Here is an 8,315-nt window from a genome sequence, read left to right on the forward strand (position 1 = left end):
CTTTGGAGAAGGCGCAGAGGAGATTGATTAGGATACTGTCTGGATTGGAGATAATGTCTAATGAAGAAAGGCTGAATGAGCTAGGGCATTTTCCTTTGGACTGATAAGAGGATAAGAAGCGATTTTAAATGTTTAATTTGCAAGTACAGCATGGTGACAGGCCATTCCTGCCCATGAGCCTGTGCCAACCAAATACCCCATTTAACTACAGTATGTTTTGAAGGATGGGAGTAAACTGGAGCACCCAGAGGAAATCCACACAGATGTGGGAAGAACGAACAAATTTCTTACAGACAGTGCCAGATTCGAATCTGGGTTACTGGCACTGAAATTGCATTGTGCTAACCATGCCGCCCTTACAGAAGTATATAGGATTATGGGAGACAAGATAGAGTAGACAGCCAACTCCTTTTCCCTGGTTTATCACTGTATCATGGTTTGCGTGACAATAAACAATTAACTAGAATGGTTTAGAACCAATTAACAACCTGACATTTAACCTCTCCCAATTTTTATTTTGGCTCTTTTCACAACAGTGGATCATAAATGAACTGCAAACAGATCAATATTTGATTTAACCCACCTGATCTACTGCCGTATGTTTCAGAAACTGAATGCTCGAACAGGAGGATTCTAACCGTTACCAGTGCCCAAGGGCCTCGACTTATTTTCTGCTGGTGGAGCTGAGCCACTCTCCTTTGCAGCAGGAAAGTGGATTTCAGAAAGCTTCAGTTGTTGGAAGGTGAATTCTTGGTTACTTTGCTTTGTTTTTTTTTTCCCTCCACAGCTGATTGAGAAACCTTGAAGACTAAAGTGAAACCACAAGGAAAATTAAGCATGGGAACTTCCTTGAGCAGAGAGAAAAAGGAAATTACTTTATCCATCTGACTGCCAAAATAGCTCTGGTTTGCAGTTTCTGGGCTTCTTGCCCAGTTCAAACCACCACTTCCAGCCATGTTAGTCCTGGCCGCACTAATGCTTTCTTTGTGAATCCTCAGACAAAGGCCAAATTTTCATACCTGTGTTGAACATAAAAATCGTACTGGAGGTTCACAAAATGTGAAATATATTCACTGGTTATAAAAATTTCGATAAATTTTTGATTATGCAAAGTATTTTTTAAAAACTCACATTAACTTCCTGAACTTTTTAAACACAACAAATATTAGAAGGGGCTTTAAAATGATGTATTGAGTAAGTTATCTTCAGATCTGCATTCTTACAGTAGGCCCTAGTTTACCTTGTGTTTAAAAACAAACAATTTACATCATCTGTCCATATCCCATCATCCTTATCAATGCTGGAAATCAAACAAAGGACCAATTAGTCCGAAAGATCTTGATGTATTAACAGGCTTTTACAACTCCATGGAAGGAATTGTCGTAACTGATTTGGACACAAATATGCTAACCAGCTGATAGCAGAGAGCACAGGAGATGCTTGTGCCTGCATCCTGTGCTCCCATTGTGGTTTCCTCTACTCAGAGAGACTGGACATAGACTGGGAGATCACTTTGTTGAGTACCTCAATTTTGTCCCTGCCCTCCCCCCCCCCCCGGCGCCCTCCCCCCCCGGCGCCCTCCCCCCCCGGCGCCCTCCCCCCCCGGCGCCCTCCCCCCCCGGCGCCCTCCCCCCCCGGCGCCCTCCCCCCCCGGCGCCCTCCCCCCCCGGCGCCCTCCCCCCCCGGCGCCCTCCCCCCCCGGCGCCCTCCCCCCCCGGCGCCCTCCCCCCCCGGCGCCCTCCCCCCCCCGGCGCCCTCCCCCCCCGGCGCCCTCCCCCCCCGGCGCCCTCCCCCCCCGGCGCCCTCCCCCCCCGGCGCCCTCCCCCCCCGGCGCCCTCCCCCCCCGGCGCCCTCCCCCCCCGGCGCCCTCCCCCCCCGGCGCAAGGGGGGTCTGGGGGCAAGGGGGGTCTGGGGGCAAGGGGGGTCTGGGGGCAAGGGGGGTCTGGGGGCAAGGGGGGTCTGGGGGCAAGGGGGGTCTGGGGGCAAGGGGGGTCTGGGGGCAAGGGGGGTCTGGGGGCAAGGGGGGTCTGGGGGCAAGGGGGGTCTGGGGGCAAGGGGGGTCTGGGGGCAAGGGGGGTCTGGGGGCAAGGGGGGTCTGGGGGCAAGGGGGGTCTGGGGGCAAGGGGGGTCTGGGGGCAAGGGGGGTCTGGGGGCAAGGGGGGTCTGGGGGCAAGGGGGGTCTGGGGGCAAGGGGGGTCTGGGGGCAAGGGGGGTCTGGGGGCAAGGGGGGTCTGGGGGCAAGGGGGGTCTGGGGGCAAGGGGGGTCTGGGGGCTTCAACCGCCCATTGGGGATGCGGCAGAAGTTGTGAACTCCCAGATCCAGACCCAGACCTTTGTTCAGGAAATCTCGACAAAACGGGTCGGGCGTGTCATGATAATGAATATGTATGAGATGTACCGGAAGTCACGTGGTATGAGAGGGAGATAAGAACACAAGCAGGAGAACAAAGGAAACCGGAGAATAAAAAGACATTAAGAAGTTTATCTGATAAACTTGTGTTTAATGTTTTATTAACTTCACATTTCGGGCCACAAATGTGACATTGGCGACGAGGATGAAAGAAGCTTGAAGAAAATTAAAGACTAAACAAGATTACAGAGGATTACAGACAACTTCAAGGTGATAAGAATTTTCTCTGTGACTCAGTACTTTTGGGGCTGGAATATTTCCTCATGGCTGGGGCAGACGGTGACTTTCTAATACATAGTGGAATTGCTCATTTTGACCCAACGGGTGATGCAAGCACTGTAAGTGTGAAGTGGAAGGCATGGCTGGAAGACTTTGAATCCTACGCTGACAGTCGTGGCCTATTTCTAGATACCGGTACGGTTGAACAAAAAGCGCAGAGAAGGGCGTTACTTCTTTTCACTGCAGGACCCTCAGTTCGGGAAACATTTAAGACACTTTTGAATACTGGAAGAAAGGATGAGAACCGGAAAGCGGTAGATGCATTAAATGCACACTATGTAGTGACACCGAATCCTACATTTCAACGCCATTTGTTTTGGAGAACGAGACAAGAAGATGGCCAGACAATTGCTCAGTACGTGATGAGACTACGCCAGCTAGCTGTTGGATGCAATTACATGCCAGCTGATTTGGACAACCAATTATTGGATCAAGTCGTACAGCACTGCAGATCAGATAAACTCAGAAGACGTCTACTGGAAAGAGGGAGTGAGTTGGAACCATTGCTGCTGCATTAGAGGCTGTTGAAGGGCAATTTCATACCATGACCCTGAAAGACAATTCAAGCCAGCAAATTAAGAGGCTCTCACATCGCCATAATCAGCCAAGATATACGTCGACACAGGACGTGGAGTGTTATCGATGTGGAAACCGAGGTCACTTTGGAAAAGACCCATATTGCCCGGCCAAAGGCAAAGTTTGCAGAAAGTGTGGAGGTAAGGAACACTTTGCAAAGAAGTGCAAAAGCAAGTCCAATGCAGACCAGAAGAGGAAGAGTACAACTTCCAAAGGCAAAGCCTGGGGGAAAGGAAAGTATCCTGGAAAGAAAGATGATACCCAGGAGGAACAGAGTTGTTACCAATTTATGTTGAATGAAGTACATCATGAGAAGGTCCCAGTGATCATTGGTGGAGTGACAGTGCAGGTCATTGTAGACTCAGGCAGTGACAGTAATGTGATTGATCGACATTTATGGGAGAAGTTGAAAAGGAAAAAGATCATCTGTACCTCAAAGAAGTGTTCCAAGAAACTGTATCCATACACAGCAACCAAGCCATTGCAGACCATTGGATGTTTTACTGCAACTGTTGAAGTTGGAGATAAGTACACCGAAGCAGAGTTTATGGTCATAGAAGAGAAGGGAGAACTATTGTTGAGTAGAAGCACAGCGCAAGACCTGGCAAAGCTTGTGTCAATTCAATTCAGTCATACGAGGATATGAAGCAAGAATTCCCCACAGTCTTCCAAGGAGTAGGAAAGCTGAAAGGTCGACAATTGAAGCTAGCAGTAGATGAAACGGTTAAACCCAAGGCACAATCACTGCGCCGAACTCCGTTTGGACTTCGTGGGAAAGTCGAAGCCAAAATTAAAGAATTGATCGAACAAGACATTATTGAACCGGTGGAACATTCGACACAATGGGTCAGTCCCGTAGTGATTGTGCCCAAACCAAAGCGTGACATAAGACTATGTGTTGACATGAGAATGGCCAATGAAGCTATGATTAGAGAACGACACCCTATACCAACGGTGGAGGAAATACTTCAAGAACTAATTACCAGCAAGGTATTCTCAAAAATTGATCTGAAATGGGGCTATCATCAATTAGAGCTGGATCCAGGTTCCCGAGATGTAACAACATTTGTGACTCACTGTAGATTGTATCGTTACAAGAGACTATCATTTGGAATTAATGCAGCTTCGGAGATCTACCAGTATGAAATCCATCGAGTGATTCAAGGCATTCCTGGAGTTGCCAACATTTCTGACGACATCATAGTCCATGCACCAACGAAGGAAGAGCATGACAAATGGTTGAGGCGTGTACTATCTAGACTACAGGAGGCAGGCCTTACCGTGAATGGAAACAAGTGCCAGTTCGGTGTGTCAGAAATGGACTTCATGGGACACAGACTTACACGGGAAGGACTAAACCCTGCAGAGGCCAAGGTGAAAGCTATTGAAGAGGCACGTGCACCTCAGAACGCAACAGAGGTGAGGAGTTTCCTAGGATTGGTTAATTTTTGTGCAAAGTTCATTCCTAATTTTGCTACAGTGGCAGAACCACTAAGGAAACTAACCAGGAAAGGTGTACCATTTCATTTTGGATCTGAGCAGAAGAAAGCGTTCACAGCGCTGAAGCAAAGCCTGACAGATGCAAAAACTCTTGGATATTATGATCCGGCGGTATCAACCAAAGTCATAGCGGATGCCAGCCCGGTTGGTTTAGGAGCTGTGTTGGTCCAGATGCATGATGGAGGACCAAGAATCATTGCCTATGCCAGCAGATCGTTATCAGATGTGGAAAGAAGATACTCTCAGACAGAGAAAGAAGCACTTGGACTTGTATGGGCCTGTGAGAGGTTCCATGCATATTTACACGGCATTGAATTTGAACTCATCACAGATCATAAGCCATTAGAGGTGATCTATGCACCTAGATCCAAACCATGTGCCAGAATAGAGAGATGGGTACTCAGACTACAACCCTACAAATATAAAGTAATCCACATAGCAGGGAAAGCAAACATTGCAGATCCGCTGTCCAGATTGGTGAAGGATGGAGGTCCACAATCCAAGTCAGAATTGGGAACTGAAACAGAGAGCTTTGTATGCTTCGTAGCTATTCAGGCGACACCGAAAGCTGTGACTACGAAGGAGGTCGAGAGAGAATCCGAATGTGATCCAGAACTCATGGAAGTAAGAGAATGCATACAGAGTGGACAATGGGACAAGTGTACTCACAAGGCTTACATTTCCATTAGAGATGAACTTTGTTGCATCGGACAGTGTGTATTGAGAGGTTGCAGATTGGTGATACCGCAAAGATTGAGACCAAAGATCGTATCCTTAGCGCATGAAGGACACCTAGGCATTATTGGTACCAAGCAAAACCTCAGAACCAAGGTATGGTGGCCAGGTTGTGATAAAGACCTGAGAGATTTGTTAAAACTTGTCATGGATGTCAAATCACAAGTAGGAGTAATCCGCCAGAACCGATCCGGAGTACGCAACTCCCGACAGGACCATGGATCGACGTAGCTGTTGATTTTCTTGGACCTTTACCGACGGGTGAATCAATTATGGTAGTGATAGATTACTACAGCAGATACTATGAGTACGTGGTGTTGAAGTCCACAACCACTGAAAAAAACAATACAAGCATTAGCAGAGATATTCGCAAGATATGGATTACCTGTTACATTATACTCTGACAATGGTCCACAATTCATTTCAGAGACATTTACGGAATACATGAGGACCACAGGTATCCACCATCATAAAGTAACTCCGAAATGGCCGCAAGCCAATGGAGAAGTAGAGAGACAAAATCAGTCCATTGAAAAACGATTGAGGATTGCACACGCTGAAGGACAAAATTGGCGAGAAGCATTGCTATCTTATGTGGCTGTCTATCGAGCAACGCCTCATGCAACCACTGGAAAAAGTCCTGCAGAAGCATTTTTTGGGAGAAAAATCCGCACAAAAATGCCAGAAATAAAGGAAATCCGAGACGACCAGGAGATGAGGGACCACGATGCTGAAAAGAAAGGTGCAGCAAAGCTGTACACAGATTCGAAACGTGGAGCCAAGTACTCAGACATCATGCCAGGAGATAATGTTCTAGTGAGGCATGAAACTGGTGGTAAGCTAGACACACCTTATTACCATCAACCCTATACTGTTGTATCCAGAAGTGACAGTATGGTGACAGTCAAGTCTCCGACTGGAGTCCTGTATAAGAGAAATGTCTCAGGTGTAAAAAGGCACCAGTCCAGAGATACATCGAGCGAAGAGGTTGAAAGGCCAATACGAGATGCTGAAACTGAGAGACCTGATGATATTCCAGAGGCAATTACCAGCACTCCTGATGAAGTGACTAGAGCGCCAGAAACACCCGAAGCCGTGGCGAGCAGTATTTACGACGCTGAGAGTGAACAACCGAGAAGCGACGACAATATCGCAGGCAGGCCGAAACGAAACCAGAAAGTGCCCAAACGATACGAAGACTTTGTGCCATAGTTTTAATAAGAACTTTGGGACAGTATTTAATCTTATATCATAAAGTGCATGTATGAATGCTGTAGGAAGTAAATTTTATGTAGTTGAATTATAGTATTACCATTAGTTACGATGTTTGTATGTTTCCGAGGGATATTGGTAAGTGAAGATAAAGTTTATTTCTGATTAAAGGAGGGATGTCATGATAATGAATATGTATGAGATGTACCGGAAGTCACGTGGTATGAGAGAGAGAGATAAGAACACAAGCAGGAGAACAAAGGAAACCGGAGAATAAAAAGACACTAAGAAGTTTACCTGATAAACTTGTGTTTAATGTTTTATTAACTTCACATTTCGGGCCACAAATGTGACAGGGCGCCCCCATGGCAGGCACCTGGGGCTGGACTCGGAGGAGCAAGCAGATGCTGCGAGTTGGCGGGCTGTGCAGGCAGCCACCGGGCAGGTTGGGGAGACAGGTGGTGCCAACGTGCCGGACTCCAGTGCTGGAGAGCAGAACTGTGATGGTGATGAAGCTGCCCGTGGTCCTCATGGCAAACACTGTCTGCCTGCATCCATCGCCCAAGCTCATGGGCAACTGCAGGATGGATCTCTGCATGATTAACCCCACATCTACTGACTAAAATCCCATTAGATATGTAAGCATGTTGACTGGGGGTTGGTGTTGGGGAAGGGATAATACAGATGCGAGAGGGAAACTCAGCCCAACCCGGGATGAAGGGGTTAACGTATAAACACTTGTGACTGTGCATCTATTCTGGCAGTGGGAGAGAGGAGGGAGATGTGAAAGGGGATTGAGCGTGAAATCAGCGACAGGCCTCGACCCAAAGCTCTCTCTCCACAGGTGCCGAACAAAGCCCTCTGTACGTCTCTCGTAGTAGCTTGCTGTCTGCTGCAGATCCCGACATCTGTACTCTCTGCTGTCTCCCCTAACTGTTAGAGTTGTATCTCCCTGTCCCGCAGACTGGTCAGAAGGGTGGATGGGATACGGTGGTCAGTGCTGTTGTAAAACACCAACATCTATAGACAGTGAATGATGTAAGTGCTGAAGGAACTGAACAGGTCTATCAATGCACTCTATATAACAAATATAAAGATACATACCAATGTTTCAGGCTTGAGCAAGGTGAAGATAAAAAAAGCATGAGGTTGCTTTGAACCATGTACCAAATATTAATCCAGACTGGTTCCTGGATTACATTTTACACAAGTGTTCTGTCAAAATTAAAGTTTACTGAAAGTGGGGGGGAATGTAAAAAGGTCCAGAATTGTGAGTTGCTAGTGTGGGAACATGTCACCGGAGAAGTGGATTTCAGCCTGGGGGGGTGGGGGGGGGGCTCATGATATTTTGGATTCCATGATCTCTCTCTCACGGTTAACTCTCCCCGCCTGGCCAGGAGCCACTCAATGTGGGTGTGATAATGATTGCAGGAGCAGGCGGAAACAAATCCAGCCCTCCTTTAATGGTGGGAATTCTGCCCCTCACCCCTCTATCACCGCTGCTGCCACCCATCCTACCACCACTGCTGCCACCCACCCTACCACCACTCTCTTCCTTGCCGCCATCCCCCACCTGCTGCCACCCCCTGCTCCAAAGCTGCAA

At 47.8% G+C, this 8,315-nt stretch overlaps 1 long non-coding RNA gene across 1 annotated transcript in view; it reads left to right on the top strand.

Moving 5' to 3' along the window:
* Positions 1 to 1,099, top strand: part of LOC138764390 (uncharacterized) — a 53,406-nt gene extending 52,307 nt beyond the window's left edge. Inside the window, exon 6 of the long non-coding RNA XR_011358146.1 lies at positions 608 to 1,099. This is a non-coding gene — a long non-coding RNA (uncharacterized lncRNA). The remainder of the gene's footprint in view (positions 1 to 607) is intronic.
* The last annotated feature ends 7,216 nt before the right edge of the window (positions 1,100 to 8,315 follow it).

The sequence above is a fragment of the Narcine bancroftii genome, chromosome 1 (assembly GCF_036971445.1).
Source record: "Narcine bancroftii isolate sNarBan1 chromosome 1, sNarBan1.hap1, whole genome shotgun sequence".
Classification (NCBI taxonomy): domain Eukaryota; kingdom Metazoa; phylum Chordata; class Chondrichthyes; order Torpediniformes; family Narcinidae; genus Narcine; species Narcine bancroftii.